The sequence below is a fragment of the Daphnia pulicaria genome, chromosome 8 (assembly GCF_021234035.1).
Source record: "Daphnia pulicaria isolate SC F1-1A chromosome 8, SC_F0-13Bv2, whole genome shotgun sequence".
NCBI classification, from domain to species: Eukaryota; Metazoa; Arthropoda; class Branchiopoda; order Diplostraca; family Daphniidae; genus Daphnia; species Daphnia pulicaria.
Genome location: NC_060920.1, coordinates 15031434 through 15037672, shown reverse-complemented (window position 1 = coordinate 15037672; position 6239 = coordinate 15031434). Strand labels below are relative to the sequence as shown.

General features: G+C 43.0%; 1 long non-coding RNA gene across 2 annotated transcripts; it reads left to right on the top strand.

Moving 5' to 3' along the window:
* On the top strand, positions 1 to 2316 carry LOC124312243. 2 transcript variants are annotated; one of them, XR_006910441.1, is made up of 3 exons: positions 1 to 209; positions 385 to 887; positions 2033 to 2316. It is a non-coding gene; the product is annotated as an uncharacterized LOC124312243 (long non-coding RNA). The 2 variants fall into 2 exon arrangements; XR_006910440.1 differs by having other exon boundaries at positions 1791 to 2316.
* The last annotated feature ends 3923 nt before the right edge of the window (positions 2317 to 6239 follow it).

The following is a 6239-nucleotide window of genomic DNA, read 5'->3' as shown; positions in this document are numbered from 1 at the left end:
AGTGCTTTCGTTTTGCTTACAAGTTTCAAAATAGAGACGAAGTTTAAGATTATAGAGAAAACTGAACGATCACTTTTTGGAAACGTACGTGGCTGCACGAAAAATACCACAACAAATAAAATTACGAAAATGTGGTCATCTTGTCAATTTTGGTGTCGCGCCTCTCCGTGCTCTCCACTTCATGCTCTCCACTCCATGCTGTTTGGCAGGTAATAAATAAAACTAAGAATGCAAATGCAATAGTTCTGGGAGCTTAAATAGAATTAGAGTTAAAATTAATACTAATTAGTGAAATGTTTCTGAGTTTCTGACAAGCATTTATCATGTAAGCTCCCTGTCGATGCATGGCAGTTTGTTTACACTGGAACTTTGTCCTTTGTCCAGATTTGAGGCCTGATCCAGCCCATCATAACAACATGATATGCAAGTTTTGCTTGTGCTGTTCATCAGCAACAATTTCACTGTCATCGCTAAAATTACAGTGTTTTTATTCCTGCGACCTGCTAGATATTTTAACAGTGCATGACTTCCACAAATGCAGTGTATTACATTGAAATCTTAAATTCTCCTGTTTATTAACAATTACATCTCATTTTTAGCTTTTTCCTTTCCTTTTGTTTCTGTAAATATTTTTCGTTAACCCATTTTTTATTTTTTATTTCGATAAACAACATCCTGTTAGATAGGAGAACCTACTTATGTCGATCGAGTTCCGGATCTCTTCTTCCCTTCTTTCTGTAAATGTCCTCGTGTACACCCATGTGAGTGTGGGTGTATTCACGAGGACCCCCTCTTTCCTATTCCTATCCCGCCTGGTGTAACATTCATCTCTTCTGCGGATGCAGCACTTATGGATGGATGCCTGGCCGTATTTCCCAGGCTCAAAGGTAGGACAAATGCATTTTGATTCTTCGTTTTTAACTATTTGGTGGCTTTGATTATTGATCTGCTAGTTATTTCTGAGGGTCTAGGCGGTTGTCTCGAACTGTTTTCACTTACCGTTTTTGTTTTCTCAGTTAGGGATCATTAAATTACGCATTGGTAGAACCGACTGCAGATCAGGCCCGGTTTTTTTACCTCACAACTTTGTCTGTGCGAACAGTATATAAAATCGTATTCGAATAATATTCTAACTTTTAACACAACACAAAAACTTTTAACAAATACTTAAAGCAAGCTTTAAGTATGAGTGTATGACCACACCGGCATCCCCTCGTTCCCCTGCCGGTTTATTATTGCGACAGGAAGAAAATAACAAAATCAAAAAAGTTGACACACATGTGATGGTAACGGATAAAAGGCGAAAGAGTTGAAGTGGCTTTTACCAACGCACGTCCCCGCCCGGACTTGTGTGATGCGCGCTGTAGGCTACATTATATTCAAATTTTCAATGGCGTTCACTCTATCAAATCGGATTCTTCTTGGGGCCTTTGTAATAAAAATTCAGGCCTTTTTTTTTCTTTCTTCCCAACTTTTTTTTCTAGAGGGTCGATGCATTGAGAGCCAATGATTGTATCGCATTGTGTATTGTGTCACGTAGTACCCCCAACACTTTCCGGTTGTATGAATGTAATGCGGATAAAGTCCATACTTTCACAACTGCTACAGAATCTCATTTTTAAAACGAATGTGTACAACTGTGATGCTAGTGCATGTACAACAACAGCCAACGTGTTGTCTGCTCATCTCACTATATTTGTCACAATTCGTCGTTAAACAGCAACTCTGTATACAAACGAAAAGACCGCCCAAAGTAGGAAAAAAAACTGGTGTGATTGATTTGTTTTCAGTTTGCATTCAGGCTTCCGTCAGTTGGATATATATTGGAGCTCCCGTGTAGTGAGCGTCTAGTGTTCCGTTTTACCGGATACCAGAGGAAAACAAAAAAACAACGGAAGGAGCACACCTCCATCTACTATATAGCCGCCGCGTGTTTATATCAGACTTGACGCCTACCTTTAATAGGGCGACTATTGTGCCCTGTTTTATTTATGTGGGTTCTCACATGACTGTCATTGTCGTTCAATTACAGGATGTTGAATAACGAGGCGGATCATTCGTCATAACGACGGTTGGGCCGCCGTGTGTTTGTCGATGGATGCGCTCGCCACCTGATCCACTTGGCTATCGATCCAACAAATGGGTCGGTGCCAACGCCGCTTTCTAATGACGCATGAAGCAATCCCTTATATACTAGTCTCCCGTAGTTTTCGGGAACCACACCTCACCTCCCTTCCGCTCCTTTCCCTTCATCCGTGTGTGTCGCCGTCAAAAGTGCTGTGGAACTCGCAAACCATCCGAAGCCGGAACAATAATAAAACAAAAGACAAATGTTTGAGTTATATTAATGTTTCGTTTTTTTTTTTTTTTTTTTTTTTTTTTTTTGCGTATAACTCACTATACTATACAACATCGCCACTATCTGTTGGGTTTGTTATTATTGCGTTGGCAATAAATATCCCTTTCGTTCCGGAGACAAAAAACAATATCAACTGACATGCGCAGAAATAGCAAAGTCTCCTTTTTTTTTAAAAAAGCGCCTCTTTTCCACTTTTATTTTTCTCAACAGTTCACAAACAGGGCTCTGTGTTTTATTTGCTGACCTCACACAAAGCAATACGTGACGTCAAGTCTCCCGTGTCAGTGGAGATAGGCGTCCTATATTCGATTTCTTCGTTTCCCATTTCGGAAAAAGGAGCGCGAGGTGGGGTCGGTATTAACTTTCCCTATATGCAGAATTGCATTCGCCCCCAACTTTTGGCTGCGCCCAATATTCTTATTAAAGCTTAGCATTCCACTGGGCATTGACGGAAGAGAAAAAATAAAAAAAGTGATTGTGTTTTATATCTAAGGCATATTGACTCTCGTATATTTTCTGTCCCGGGATTTTTGTTTACACCTTTTTGATCACGCAGCAATCGAAGCGCGTGCACCCCAATAGGTAGGTCGTCCTGTTTTACATGGAAACAGCTCCTTGTAGCGACTGTGTCGTTGTTAGCGGCGAGGTTCTTTCACCTTTCGCTTATTGATTCCTTTTGAATCTCAAGAGGCCGAAACATTTCAAGTGTCCAAAATGCAGCGAACATGACGAAATTCCTTTTTTGCCTTCTAATATAATCATTTTTTTTTCTCCATTTCCAATTCGTACCGCATAACCCTACCGTCCATTAGGCTATGTCTTGCTTTTGCTATTGTTGGCATTCTGTTCAGGACAAGCGCCATACTACAATATAGACGATGCTCTCAGGAAAACAAATCGAATGACCGTTGGAATGGACCTGACTGAATGGCGGAGTTCATTGCGTACGTCATAGCGTCTACGATAACTATATTATTAATCTCATACGGAAGGGACGGGTCGATCTCTATTATATATAAGATTGCCAATCTAACTCTCAAGTCTGAAGCATTTCAATCAAGTGGGCAGAAAGTTGGAACATGGTAGTTTGCCGTCCAGATTGTTGTGAACGGGACGAAGCAATTGCGGGAGAGATCGGACCATTTGTGTAGTTGACTGTGGGACTCGAGGCAGCCTTCGTGGAAGCGACTGCTGTCGAACGCATTCCAGACAATTCCAGTGAGGTCAATCGATGATGGCGCAAGGCACGCGGCGGATGGCCATCGCATCAGCAATAATCGACGTTGGACATCACATAACTAATAATGGGGGGGACTTGGGAAACTGCGATATTGGAAGGCAGCATATATTCGGTATAGACTGCCGCGAAAAGTCTTGGCCGGAGTACGAGGAATAACTAGGAAGGGAAAAGAATAAGAAGAGCTTCGTTGTGTTACAATTCTTGACGGCCCTTAGCGCCGCAGTAAAACACAAAAAAATATATATTAAAGAAAGAGTGTGCACCGTATGTACCGCAGCACTGGTTCTCTAACCTTTTAAAAAAAAAGGAACTAGAAGAAGAAGAAGAAGAAAAGAAGAGGAAATAGCAAGGAAAAGGAAAGGGCATCGAACGACCTAATTGCAACCCGCATGTGGATCAAATGAGCTATCATTATGGCTCTCACGTTTCTCTCCAAGTATTACGCTCGCTGCCTTCCTCATTCGCTTTGTTATTTGATTCTTGTTATTTGATGTTCTTGCTCATAAAGTTTACAATAGGAAGGAGAAAGAGAATATAAAACGAGAAATAAGGAACAGACGAAGAGAAACGCCAGTTGAGAGAGTGCCTTTACATCAGTTGTTGAATAACTCAAGATATCGACAAATGAACAAAAGGGTCTCTCTCCACACCCATCCAGCAGTGGGTCAGCAGCTGAGTTAGAGTTCCTTCGAGCAAGGCGATGAATCCTCAAGAATCACTATTAGTCATCGCTGAGATGGACATGGCAAGTATATACCGAAATGATGAAGACTAACTCGTCTTGCCAGTCGGAAATGGGGTGCCTTGCCGATGGCTTATACGCTTTGATTGTCGTTAGACGCTGCTCGTTATATATTTATGGAATAGAGAGAGAGAGAGAGAGAGACTTGAAACCGCAAGAAATTTCATTGTTCGTTCTCCCCTACCCCCCCACCCACCCGTTTCCGGCTTTGTTACGCGAACGAGACGAATTAAAGCCATTGCTGCTGATTCGTGCCGTCCTTATGTGTAGGTGGTCCAAAGTGGCGCATTTGCGGTGGATACGCGGAATTTAAAGACCCTGCTGCGGAATGCCAAAGTAGCGAAAGCATCATTGGTGTAATTCTCCGTCAACAGACGCCGGGCGACAAGTGGAAATGGAAAAAAAAACGGGTCCCTCGTTCGTACTCAAACGGTCGGGAGGTACGAACACGAAAGCACAGCAGCAACACAACACTTGATGGCATTTGCATCATCAAGTGCGAATTCGACGAACTCCTTGCCGCCTTTATTCTTGTTGGCAAAAGGTTCGCGAGCTCTTGGCATACCTACTTGTCCGGGCCGCAGCATCGCCATCGACTTTCTTTCACTTGGATAACGGGGCCGGTAGGCCGCCCACGTTCATGTAAGCTTAGGCTAAGGTACGTGCAAGGTGGTTAAGGGTATGCTAGGGAAAAAAAACCATCTTTCCCTCCGGTGCAGCCTCCCACTCGTTGGCCGCCATCCGCGGATCCAGAAGAGATAGAAGCGCATCGGTTCTAGTCGATTGAACTTTGAAAGTTTTGTATTGAACAGCGGTTTTATTTGGGATGCATACAGTATGTCGGAATCTTTTCAGACTGGAGAAAATTCGATAACCGAATCGAATGATGGTTTGGGCGTTTTGGGTTTTGGCATTCCACATATCGAATAAGACGTTTACCCCCTCATCGATAATCACAATTCAATTTGTTATTTTTCCTGGAAAATTGCGCAGCCGAGAAAGCGTATAAGGTACATCATGACACAACATATCCGCCGAACGGAAACTAATAAAGGTTTCTATAATAATAGGCCTGCTTTGTTATTTGTTGTTGCCATCCTGGGCAGTCACGGAGAGGTAGAGAGCATCACGATCGATGCCAAAAGTTGGGTAATCAGCATTCCATTGTAACGGCGGGGTTGAAGGAGGTTTCGCAGAAAAACGTTTGACGTTAGTTCCTTTTCTTCTCGTTTCGCGTTTGTTTCATCAAATGTACTAACTCAAACAAGAGGGGTGAAAAAGAAGGGAGAAAATTGCCGGCTAGTATTGATGTTACACTTATCACACTCACTCGACCTGTCAAGTTTTCGTCCTTTTTGATCACCCCGGCCATCACGTAGACATTGTACACTGTACAGCGTTTCCTTGTTCGTTGCCGTTATACACAGCCAGGTCTAGATTACGACGAGTCTCTCCGCCATCGCGGTTAGGTGCTCATCACACGGAATCAAATGCTTTGGCGGAATATTGCGCTGAGTGAAAAGTGCGCGCTATCCAGCGCCCGGATCATTGCTGGCGCTAGTCGTGGATGACTTTTTTTCGGCACCCAGAGGAGGTCTGCGCAAGTGTTCTGGGTATTAAAAAAAAAAAAAAAAGAAAAAGAAAAGCGATGGCAGAGACGAGAGAGCCTGAGCCAGATGCATTCTATCGATTGATCCAATTGCAACGTTTTCTGCCTTCTCTAGTAAAATTGAGACTCATAGCTGCAAACGCGGGCAGATTGAACGCGTTCTTCATTTCCTTTTCAATATTGTGTCGTCCCATGTGGCTATATAGATGTGCCTCCGCGCCGTGAGCCTATATGGCGAGAGGGAAACACGTAATTGAATAAAGGCGGAATGTTACTTGCTCGCGCATTC